Here is a 10,000-nt window from a genome sequence, read left to right as displayed (position 1 = left end):
ATTCTTTCTCCTAGACGATTTTCCTCCATTTATAATCCGGCTGTTGGCGTATCTATGGTGTAGTGGTTATCACGTCCGCCTCACACGCGGAAGGTGCCAAGTTCGAGCCCTGGTAGATACAGAATATTTTTCTTTTGGCTTGTGTTAGAAAGAAATATTCGGAGTTTTCTACAAATTTTTAAAAAATTCTAAAAATTGCTACTTTCCGGTCCTCGGTAGTATAGTGGTGAGTATCCCCGCCTGTCACGCGGGAGACCGGGGTGCGATTCCCCGCCGGGGAGGCAGAGCTAGCTGCATTTTTAAAAGATGGCAGAGAGGCATTTTGGTGTCAGCGATTCTGTTTCATCACGATAACAAAAGCGTCCGTTTGGAAAAAAAGTACACGGTTTCGGGCCTTGGTTAAATTGCAATTCTTTCTCCTAGACGATTTTCCTCCGTTTATAATCCGGCTATTGGCGTATCTATGGTGTAGTGGTTATCACGTCCGCCTCACACGCGGAAGGTCCCAAGTTCGAGCCCTGGTAGATACAGAATGGTTTTCTTTTGGCTTGTGTTAGAACGAAATATTCGGAGTTTTCTAAAAATTTTTAAAAAATTCAAAAAGTGCTACTTTCGGGTCCTCGGTAGTATAGTGGTGAGTATCCCCGCCTGTCACGCGGGAGACCGGGGTTCGATTCCCCGACGGGGAGGCATAGCTAGCTGCATTTTTAAAAGATGGCAGAGAGGCATTTTGGTGTCAGCGATTCTGTTTCATCACGATAACAAAAGCGTCCGTTTGGAAAAAAAGTACACGGTTTCGGGCCTTGGTTAAATTGCAATTCTTTCTCCTAGACGATTTTCCTCCATTTATAATCCGGCTGTTGGCGTATCTATGGTGTAGTGGTTATCACGTCCGCCTCACACGCGGAAGGTGCCAAGTTCGAGCCCTGGTAGATACAGAATATTTTTCTTTTGGCTTGTGTTAGAAAGAAATATTCGGAGTTTTCTACAAATTTTTAAAAAATTCTAAAAATTGCTACTTTCCGGTCCTCGGTAGTATAGTGGTGAGTATCCCCGCCTGTCACGCGGGAGAACGGGGTGCGATTCCCCGCCGGGGAGGCAGAGCTAGCTGCATTTTTAAAAGATGGCAGAGAGGCATTTTGGTGTCAGCGATTCTGTTTCATCACGATAACAAAAGCGTCCGTTTGGAAAAAAAGTACACGGTTTCGGGCCTTGGTTAAATTGCAATTCTTTCACCTAGACGATTTTCCTCCGTTTATAATCCGGCTTTTGGCGTATCTATGGTGTAGTGGTTATCACGTCCGCCTCACACGCGGAAGGTCCCAAGTTCGAGCCCTGGTAGATACCGAATGGTTTTCTTTTGGCTTTTGTTTGAACGAAATATTCGGAGTTTTCTAAAAATTTTTAAAAAACTTTCGGGTCCTCGGTAGTATAGTGGTGAGTATCCCCGCCTGTCACGCGGGAGGCCGGGGTTCGATTCCCCGCCGGGGAGGCATAGCTAGCTGCATTTTTAAAAGATGGCAGAGAGGCATTTTGGTGTCAGCGATTCTGTTTCATCACGATAACAAAAGCGTCCGTTTGGAAAAAAAGTACACGGTTTCGGGCCTTGGTTAAATTGCAATTCTTTCTCCTAGACGATTTTCCTCCATTTATAATCCGGCTGTTGGCGTATCTATGGTGTAGTGGTTATCACGTCCGCCTCACACGCGGAAGGTGCCAAGTTCGAGCCCTGGTAGATACAGAATATTTTTCTTTTGGCTTGTGTTAGAAAGAAATATTCGGAGTTTTCTACAAATTTTTAAAAAATTCTAAAAATTGCTACTTTCCGGTCCTCGGTAGTATAGTGGTGAGTATCCCCGCCTGTCACGCGGGAGACCGGGGTGCGATTCCCCGCCGGGGAGGCAGAGCTAGCTGCATTTTTAAAAGATGGCAGAGAGGCATTTTGGTGTCAGCGATTCTGTTTCATCACGATAACAAAAGCGTCCGTTTGGAAAAAAAGTACACGGTTTCGGGCCTTGGTTAAATTGCAATTCTTTCTCCTAGACGATTTTCCTCCGTTTATAATCCGGCTATTGGCGTATCTATGGTGTAGTGGTTATCACGTCCGCCTCACACGCGGAAGGTCCCAAGTTCGAGCCCTGGTAGATACAGAATGGTTTTCTTTTGGCTTGTGTTAGAACGAAATATTCGGAGTTTTCTAAAAATTTTTAAAAATTTCAAAAAGTGCTACTTTCGGGTCCTCGGTAGTATAGTGGTGAGTATCCCCGCCTGTCACGCGGGAGACCGGGGTTCGATTCCCCGACGGGGAGGCATAGCTAGCTGCATTTTTAAAAGATGGCAGAGAGGCATTTTGGTGTCAGCGATTCTGTTTCATCACGATAACAAAAGCGTCCGTTTGGAAAAAAAGTACACGGTTTCGGGCCTTGGTTAAATTTCAATTCTTTCTCCTAGACGATTTTCCTCCATTTATAATCCGGCTGTTGGCGTATCTATGGTGTAGTGGTTATCACGTCCGCCTCACACGCGGAAGGTGCCAAGTTCGAGCCCTGGTAGATACAGAATATTTTTCTTTTGGCTTGTGTTAGAAAGAAATATTCGGAGTTTTCTACAAATTTTTAAAAAATTCTAAAAATTGCTACTTTCCGGTCCTCGGTAGTATAGTGGTGAGTATCCCCGCCTGTCACGCGGGAGAACGGGGTGCGATTCCCCGCCGGGGAGGCAGAGCTAGCTGCATTTTTAAAAGATGGCAGAGAGGCATTTTGGTGTCAGCGATTCTGTTTCATCACGATAACAAAAGCGTCCGTTTGGAAAAAAAGTACACGGTTTCGGGCCTTGGTTAAATTGCAATTCTTTCTCCTAGACGATTTTCCTCCGTTTATAATCCGGCTATTGGCGTATCTATGGTGTAGTGGTTATCACGTCCGCCTCACACGCGGAAGGTCCCAAGTTCGAGCCCTGGTAGATACAGAATGATTTTCTTTTGGCTTGTGTTAGAACGAAATATTCGGAGTTTGCTAAAAATTTTTAAAAAATTCAAAAAGTGCTACTTTCGGGTCCTCGGTAGTATAGTGGTGAGTATCCCCGCCTGTCACGCGGGAGACCGGGGTTCGATTCCCCGCCGGGGAGGCATAGCTAGCTGCATTTTTAAAAGATGGCAGAGAGGCATTTTGGTGTCAGCGATTCTGTTTCATCACGATAACAAAAGCGTCCGTTTGGAAAAAAAAAACACGGTTTCGGGCCTTGGTTAAATTGCAATTCTTTCTCCTAGACAATTTTCCTCCGTTTATAATCCTTCTATTGGCGTATCTATGGTGTAGTGGTTATCACGTCCGCCTCACACGCGGAAGGTCCCAAGTTCGAGCCGTGGTAGATACAGAATGGTTTTCTTTTGGCTTGTGTTAGAACGAAATATTCGGAGTTTTCTACAAATTTTTAAAAAATTCTAAAAGTGTTCCTTTCGGGTCCTCGGTAGTATAGTGGTGAGTATCCCCGCCTGTCACGCGGGAGACCGGGGTTCGATTCCCCGCCGGGGAGGCATAACTAGCTGCATTTTTAAAAGATGGCAGAGAGGCATTTTGGTGTCTGTTTTTTTTTTATCACGATAACAAAAGCGTCTGTTTGGAAAAAAAGTACACGGTTTCGGGCCTTAGTTAAATTGCAATTCTTTCTCCTAGACGATTTTCCTCCGTTTATAATCCGGCTATTGGCGTATCTATGATGTAGTGGTTATCACGTCCGCCTCACACGCGGAAGGTCCCAAGTTCGAGCCCTGGTAGATACCGAATGGTTTTCTTTTGGCTTGTGTTAGAACGAAATATTCGGAGTTTTCTAAAAATTTTTAAAAAATTCAAAAAGTGTTCCTTTCGGGTCCTCGGTAGTATAGTGGTGAGTATCCCCGCCTGTCACGCGGGAGACCGGGGTTCGATTCCCCGCCGGGGAGGCATAACTAGCTGCATTTTTAAAAGATGGCAGAGAGGCATTTTGGTGTCTGTTTTTTTTTTATCACGATAACAAAAGCGTCTGTTTGGAAAAAAAGTACACGGTTTCGGGCCTTAGTTAAATTGCAATTCTTTCTCCTAGACGATTTTCCTCCGTTTATAATCCGGCTATTGGCGTATCTATGATGTAGTGGTTATCACGTCCGCCTCACACGCGGAAGGTCCCAAGTTCGAGCCCTGGTAGATACCGAATGGTTTTCTTTTGGCTTGTGTTAGAACGAAATATTCGGAGTTTTCTAAAAATTTTTAAAAAATTCAAAAAGTGCTACTTTCGGGTCCTCGGTAGTATAGTGGTGAGTATCCCCGCCTGTCACGCGGGAGACCGGGGTTCGATTCCCCGCCGGGGAGGCATAGCTAGCTGCATTTTTAAAAGATGGCAGAGAGGCATTTTGGTGTCAGCGATTCTGTTTCATCACGATAACAAAAGCGTCCGTTTGGAAAAAAAGTACACGGTTTCGGGCCTTGGTTAAATTGCAATTCTTTCTCCTAGACGATTTTCCTCCGTTTATAATCCGGCTTTTGGCGTATCTATGGTGTAGTGGTTATCACGTCCGCCTCACACGCGGAAGGTCCCAAGTTCGAGCCCTGGTAGATACCGAATGGTTTTCTTTTGGCTTTTGTTTGAACGAAATATTCGGAGTTTTCTAAAAATTTTTAAAAAACTTTCGGGTCCTCGGTAGTATAGTGGTGAGTATCCCCGCCTGTCACGCGGGAGGCCGGGGTTCGATTCCCCGCCGGGGAGGCATAGCTAGCTGCATTTTTAAAAGATGGCAGAGAGGCATTTTGGTGTCAGCGATTCTGTTTCATCACGATAACAAAAGCGTCCGTTTGGAAAAAAAGTACACGGTTTCGGGCCTTGGTTAAATTGCAATTCTTTCTCCTAGACGATTTTCCTCCATTTATAATCCGGCTGTTGGCGTATCTATGGTGTAGTGGTTATCACGTCCGCCTCACACGCGGAAGGTGCCAAGTTCGAGCCCTGGTAGATACAGAATATTTTTCTTTTGGCTTGTGTTAGAAAGAAATATTCGGAGTTTTCTACAAATTTTTAAAAAATTCTAAAAATTGCTACTTTCCGGTCCTCGGTAGTATAGTGGTGAGTATCCCCGCCTGTCACGCGGGAGACCGGGGTGCGATTCTCCGCCGGGGAGGCAGAGCTAGCTGCATTTTTAAAAGATGGCAGAGAGGCATTTTGGTGTCAGCGATTCTGTTTCATCACGATAACAAAAGCGTCCGTTTGGAAAAAAAGTACACGGTTTCGGGCCTTGGTTAAATTGCAATTCTTTCTCCTAGACGATTTTCCTCCGTTTATAATCCGGCTATTGGCGTATCTATGGTGTAGTGCTTATCACGTCCGCCTCACACGCGGAAGGTCCCAAGTTCGAGCCCTGGTAGATACAGAATGATTTTCTTTTGGCTTGTGTTAGAACGAAATATTCGGAGTTTGCTAAAAATTTTTAAAAATTTCAAAAAGTGCTACTTTCGGGTCCTCGGTAGTATAGTGGTGAGTATCCCCGCCTGTCACGCGGGAGACCGGGGTTCGATTCCCCGCCGGGGAGGCATAGCTAGCTGCATTTTTAAAAGATGGCAGAGAGGCATTTTGGTGTCAGCGATTCTGTTTCATCACGATAACAAAAGCGTCCGTTTGGAAAAAAAAAACACGGTTTCGGGCCTTGGTTAAATTGCAATTCTTTCTCCTAGACAATTTTCCTCCGTTTATAATCCGTCTATTGGCGTATCTATGGTGTAGTGGTTATCACGTCCGCCTCATACGCGGAAGGTCCCAAGTTCGAGCCGTGGTAGCTACAGAATGGTTTTCTTTTGGCTTGTGTTAGAACGAAATATTCGGAGTTTTCTACAAATTTTTAAAAAATTCTAAAAGTGTTCCTTTCGGGTCCTCGGTAGTATGGTGGTGAGTATCCCCGCCTGTCACGCGGGAGACCGGGGTTCGATTCCCCGCCGGGGAGGCGTAACTAGCTGCATTTTTAAAAGATGACAGAGAGGCATTTTGGTGTCTGTTTTTTTTTTATCACGATAACAAAAGCGTCTGTTTGGAAAAAAAGTACACGGTTTCGGGCCTTAGTTAAATTGCAATTCTTTCTCCTAGACGATTTTCCTCCGTTTATAATCCGGCTATTGGCGTATCTATGATGTAGTGGTTATAACGTCCGCCTCACACGCGGAAGGTCCCAAGTTCGAGCCCTGGTAGATACCGAATGGTTTTCTTTTGGCTTGTGTTAGAACGAAATATTCGGAGTTTTCTAAAAATTTTTAAAAATCTTTCGGGTCCTCGGTAGTATAGTGGTGAGTATCCCCGCCTGTCACGCGGGAGACCGGGGTTCGATTCCCCGCCGGGGAGGCATAGCTAGCTGCATTTTTAAAAGATGGCAGAGAGGCATTTTGGTGTCAGCGATTCTGTTTCATCACGATAACAAAAGCGTCCGTTTGGAAAAAAAGTACACGGTTTCGGGCCTTGGTTAAATTGCAATTCTTTCTCCTAGACGATTTTCCTCCGTTTATAATCCGGCTATTGGCGTATCTATGGTGTAGTGGTTATCACGTCCGCCTCACACGCGGAAGGTCCCAAGTTCGAGCCCTGGTAGATACAGAATATTTTTCTTTTGGCTTGTGTTAGAAAGAAATATTCGGAGTTTTCTACAAATTTTTAAAAAATTCAAAAAATTGCTACTTTCCGGTCCTCGGTAGTATAGTGGTGAGTATCCCCGCCTGTCACGCGGGAGACCGGGGTTCGATTCCCCGCCGGGGAGGCAGAGCTAGCTGCATTTTTAAAAGATGGCAGAGAGGCATTTTGGTGTCAGCGATTCTGTTTCATCACGATAACAAAAGCGTCCGTTTGGAAAAAAAGTACACGGTTTCGGGCCTTGGTTAAATTGCAATTCTTTCTCCTAGACGATTTTCCTCCATTTATAATCCGGCTGTTGGCGTATCTATGGTGTAGTGGTTATCACGTCCGCCTCACACGCGGAAGGTGCCAAGTTCGAGCCCTGGTAGATACAGAATATTTTTCTTTTGGCTTGTGTTAGAAAGAAATATTCGGAGTTTTCTACAAATTTTTAAAAAATTCTAAAAATTGCTACTTTCCGGTCCTCGGTAGTATAGTGGTGAGTATCCCCGCCTGTCACGCGGGAGACCGGGGTGCGATTCCCCGCCGGGGAGGCAGAGCTAGCTGCATTTTTAAAAGATGGCAGAGAGGCATTTTGGTGTCAGCGATTCTGTTTCATCACGATAACAAAAGCGTCCGTTTGGAAAAAAAGTACACGGTTTCGGGCCTTGGTTAAATTGCAATTCTTTCTCCTAGACGATTTTCCTCCGTTTATAATCCGGCTATTGGCGTATCTATGGTGTAGTGGTTATCACGTCCGCCTCACACGCGGAAGGTCCCAAGTTCGAGCCCTGGTAGATACAGAATGATTTTCTTTTGGCTTGTGTTAGAACGAAATATTCGGAGTTTGCTAAAAATTTTTAAAAATTTCAAAAAGTGCTACTTTCGGGTCCTCGGTAGTATAGTGGTGAGTATCCCCGCCTGTCACGCGGGAGACCGGGGTTCGATTCCCCGCCGGGGAGGCATAGCTAGCTGCATTTTTAAAAGATGGCAGAGAGGCATTTTGGTGTCAGCGATTCTGTTTCATCACGATAACAAAAGCGTCCGTTTGGAAAAAAAAAACACGGTTTCGGGCCTTGGTTAAATTGCAATTCTTTCTCCTAGACAATTTTCCTCCGTTTATAATCCGTCTATTGGCGTATCTATGGTGTAGTGGTTATCACGTCCGCCTCATACGCGGAAGGTCCCAAGTTCGAGCCGTGGTAGCTACAGAATGGTTTTCTTTTGGCTTGTGTTAGAACGAAATATTCGGAGTTTTCTACAAATTTTTAAAAAATTCTAAAAGTGTTCCTTTCGGGTCCTCGGTAGTATGGTGGTGAGTATCCCCGCCTGTCACGCGGGAGACCGGGGTTCGATTCCCCGCCGGGGAGGCGTAACTAGCTGCATTTTTAAAAGATGACAGAGAGGCATTTTGGTGTCTGTTTTTTTTTTATCACGATAACAAAAGCGTCTGTTTGGAAAAAAAGTACACGGTTTCGGGCCTTAGTTAAATTGCAATTCTTTCTCCTAGACGATTTTCCTCCGTTTATAATCCGGCTATTGGCGTATCTATGATGTAGTGGTTATAACGTCCGCCTCACACGCGGAAGGTCCCAAGTTCGAGCCCTGGTAGATACCGAATGGTTTTCTTTTGGCTTGTGTTAGAACGAAATATTCGGAGTTTTCTAAAAATTTTTAAAAATCTTTCGGGTCCTCGGTAGTATAGTGGTGAGTATCCCCGCCTGTCACGCGGGAGACCGGGGTTCGATTCCCCGCCGGGGAGGCATAGCTAGCTGCATTTTTAAAAGATGGCAGAGAGGCATTTTGGTGTCAGCGATTCTGTTTCATCACGATAACAAAAGCGTCCGTTTGGAAAAAAAGTACACGGTTTCGGGCCTTGGTTAAATTGCAATTCTTTCTCCTAGACGATTTTCCTCCGTTTATAATCCGGCTATTGGCGTATCTATGGTGTAGTGGTTATCACGTCCGCCTCACACGCGGAAGGTCCCAAGTTCGAGCCCTGGTAGATACAGAATATTTTTCTTTTGGCTTGTGTTAGAAAGAAATATTCGGAGTTTTCTACAAATTTTTAAAAAATTCAAAAAATTGCTACTTTCCGGTCCTCGGTAGTATAGTGGTGAGTATCCCCGCCTGTCACGCGGGAGACCGGGGTTCGATTCCCCGCCGGGGAGGCAGAGCTAGCTGCATTTTTAAAAGATGGCAGAGAGGCATTTTGGTGTCAGCGATTCTGTTTCATCACGATAACAAAAGCGTCCGTTTGGAAAAAAAGTACACGGTTTCGGGCCTTGGTTAAATTGCAATTCTTTCTCCTAGACGATTTTCCTCCATTTATAATCCGGCTGTTGGCGTATCTATGGTGTAGTGGTTATCACGTCCGCCTCACACGCGGAAGGTGCCAAGTTCGAGCCCTGGTAGATACAGAATATTTTTCTTTTGGCTTGTGTTAGAAAGAAATATTCGGAGTTTTCTACAAATTTTTAAAAAATTCTAAAAATTGCTACTTTCCGGTCCTCGGTAGTATAGTGGTGAGTATCCCCGCCTGTCACGCGGGAGACCGGGGTGCGATTCCCCGCCGGGGAGGCAGAGCTAGCTGCATTTTTAAAAGATGGCAGAGAGGCATTTTGGTGTCAGCGATTCTGTTTCATCACGATAACAAAAGCGTCCGTTTGGAAAAAAAGTACACGGTTTCGGGCCTTGGTTAAATTGCAATTCTTTCTCCTAGACGATTTTCCTCCGTTTATAATCCGGCTATTGGCGTATCTATGGTGTAGTGGTTATCACGTCCGCCTCACACGCGGAAGGTCCCAAGTTCGAGCCCTGGTAGATACAGAATGATTTTCTTTTGGCTTGTGTTAGAACGAAATATTCGGAGTTTGCTAAAAATTTTTAAAAAATTCAAAAAGTGCTACTTTCGGGTCCTCGGTAGTATAGTGGTGAGTATCCCCGCCTGTCACGCGGGAGACCGGGGTTCGATTCCCCGCCGGGGAGGCATAGCTAGCTGCATTTTTAAAAGATGGCAGAGAGGCATTTTGGTGTCAGCGATTCTGTTTCATCACGATAACAAAAGCGTCCGTTTGGAAAAAAAAAACACGGTTTCGGGCCTTGGTTAAATTGCAATTCTTTCTCCTAGACAATTTTCCTCCGTTTATAATCCGTCTATTGGCGTATCTATGGTGTAGTGGTTATCACGTCCGCCTCACACGCGGAAGGTCCCAAGTTCGAGCCGTGGTAGCTACAGAATGGTTTTCTTTTGGCTTGTGTTAGAACGAAATATTCGGAGTTTTCTACAAATTTTTAAAAAATTCTAAAAGTGTTCCTTTCGGGTCCTCGGTAGTATAGTGGTGAGTATCCCCGCCTGTCACGCGGGAGACCGGGGTTC

At 45.1% G+C, this 10,000-nt stretch overlaps 18 non-coding genes across 18 annotated transcripts; all 18 read left to right on the top strand.

The window, feature by feature from the left end:
- Positions 1-48: 48 nt before the first annotated feature.
- Positions 49-121, top strand: TRNAV-CAC (transfer RNA valine (anticodon CAC)). Its single transcript has one exon. It is a non-coding gene; the product is annotated as a tRNA-Val (tRNA).
- Positions 122-457: 336 nt separating this feature from the next.
- Positions 458-530, top strand: TRNAV-CAC (transfer RNA valine (anticodon CAC)). Its single transcript has one exon. It is a non-coding gene; the product is annotated as a tRNA-Val (tRNA).
- A 335-nt stretch (positions 531-865) lies between these two features.
- TRNAV-CAC (transfer RNA valine (anticodon CAC)) lies at positions 866-938 on the top strand. The gene has a single exon. It is a non-coding gene; the product is annotated as a tRNA-Val (tRNA).
- Positions 939-1,274: 336 nt separating this feature from the next.
- TRNAV-CAC (transfer RNA valine (anticodon CAC)) lies at positions 1,275-1,347 on the top strand. The gene has a single exon. It is a non-coding gene; the product is annotated as a tRNA-Val (tRNA).
- Positions 1,348-1,420: 73 nt separating this feature from the next.
- TRNAD-GUC (transfer RNA aspartic acid (anticodon GUC)) lies at positions 1,421-1,492 on the top strand. Its single transcript has one exon. It is a non-coding gene; the product is annotated as a tRNA-Asp (tRNA).
- Positions 1,493-1,668: 176 nt separating this feature from the next.
- TRNAV-CAC (transfer RNA valine (anticodon CAC)) lies at positions 1,669-1,741 on the top strand. The gene has a single exon. It is a non-coding gene; the product is annotated as a tRNA-Val (tRNA).
- Positions 1,742-2,077: 336 nt separating this feature from the next.
- On the top strand, positions 2,078-2,150 carry TRNAV-CAC (transfer RNA valine (anticodon CAC)). Its single transcript has one exon. It is a non-coding gene; the product is annotated as a tRNA-Val (tRNA).
- A 335-nt stretch (positions 2,151-2,485) lies between these two features.
- Positions 2,486-2,558, top strand: TRNAV-CAC (transfer RNA valine (anticodon CAC)). The gene has a single exon. It is a non-coding gene; the product is annotated as a tRNA-Val (tRNA).
- Positions 2,559-2,894: 336 nt separating this feature from the next.
- On the top strand, positions 2,895-2,967 carry TRNAV-CAC (transfer RNA valine (anticodon CAC)). The gene has a single exon. It is a non-coding gene; the product is annotated as a tRNA-Val (tRNA).
- Positions 2,968-4,522: 1,555 nt separating this feature from the next.
- Positions 4,523-4,595, top strand: TRNAV-CAC (transfer RNA valine (anticodon CAC)). The gene has a single exon. It is a non-coding gene; the product is annotated as a tRNA-Val (tRNA).
- Positions 4,596-4,668: 73 nt separating this feature from the next.
- Positions 4,669-4,740, top strand: TRNAD-GUC (transfer RNA aspartic acid (anticodon GUC)). The gene has a single exon. It is a non-coding gene; the product is annotated as a tRNA-Asp (tRNA).
- A 176-nt stretch (positions 4,741-4,916) lies between these two features.
- On the top strand, positions 4,917-4,989 carry TRNAV-CAC (transfer RNA valine (anticodon CAC)). The gene has a single exon. It is a non-coding gene; the product is annotated as a tRNA-Val (tRNA).
- Positions 4,990-6,533: 1,544 nt separating this feature from the next.
- TRNAV-CAC (transfer RNA valine (anticodon CAC)) lies at positions 6,534-6,606 on the top strand. The gene has a single exon. It is a non-coding gene; the product is annotated as a tRNA-Val (tRNA).
- Positions 6,607-6,942: 336 nt separating this feature from the next.
- On the top strand, positions 6,943-7,015 carry TRNAV-CAC (transfer RNA valine (anticodon CAC)). Its single transcript has one exon. It is a non-coding gene; the product is annotated as a tRNA-Val (tRNA).
- Positions 7,016-7,351: 336 nt separating this feature from the next.
- TRNAV-CAC (transfer RNA valine (anticodon CAC)) lies at positions 7,352-7,424 on the top strand. Its single transcript has one exon. It is a non-coding gene; the product is annotated as a tRNA-Val (tRNA).
- Positions 7,425-8,559: 1,135 nt separating this feature from the next.
- Positions 8,560-8,632, top strand: TRNAV-CAC (transfer RNA valine (anticodon CAC)). The gene has a single exon. It is a non-coding gene; the product is annotated as a tRNA-Val (tRNA).
- Positions 8,633-8,968: 336 nt separating this feature from the next.
- On the top strand, positions 8,969-9,041 carry TRNAV-CAC (transfer RNA valine (anticodon CAC)). Its single transcript has one exon. It is a non-coding gene; the product is annotated as a tRNA-Val (tRNA).
- Positions 9,042-9,377: 336 nt separating this feature from the next.
- On the top strand, positions 9,378-9,450 carry TRNAV-CAC (transfer RNA valine (anticodon CAC)). Its single transcript has one exon. It is a non-coding gene; the product is annotated as a tRNA-Val (tRNA).
- Positions 9,451-10,000: the final 550 nt, after the last annotated feature.

This window comes from Leiobunum rupestre, chromosome 6, assembly GCF_980474605.1.
Source record: "Leiobunum rupestre chromosome 6, qqLeiRupe1.1.hap1, whole genome shotgun sequence".
In the NCBI taxonomy this organism is placed as follows: domain Eukaryota; kingdom Metazoa; phylum Arthropoda; class Arachnida; order Opiliones; family Sclerosomatidae; genus Leiobunum; species Leiobunum rupestre.
Note: the sequence above shows the minus strand (reverse complement) of the source record. Positions and strands in the feature narration are given on the sequence as shown.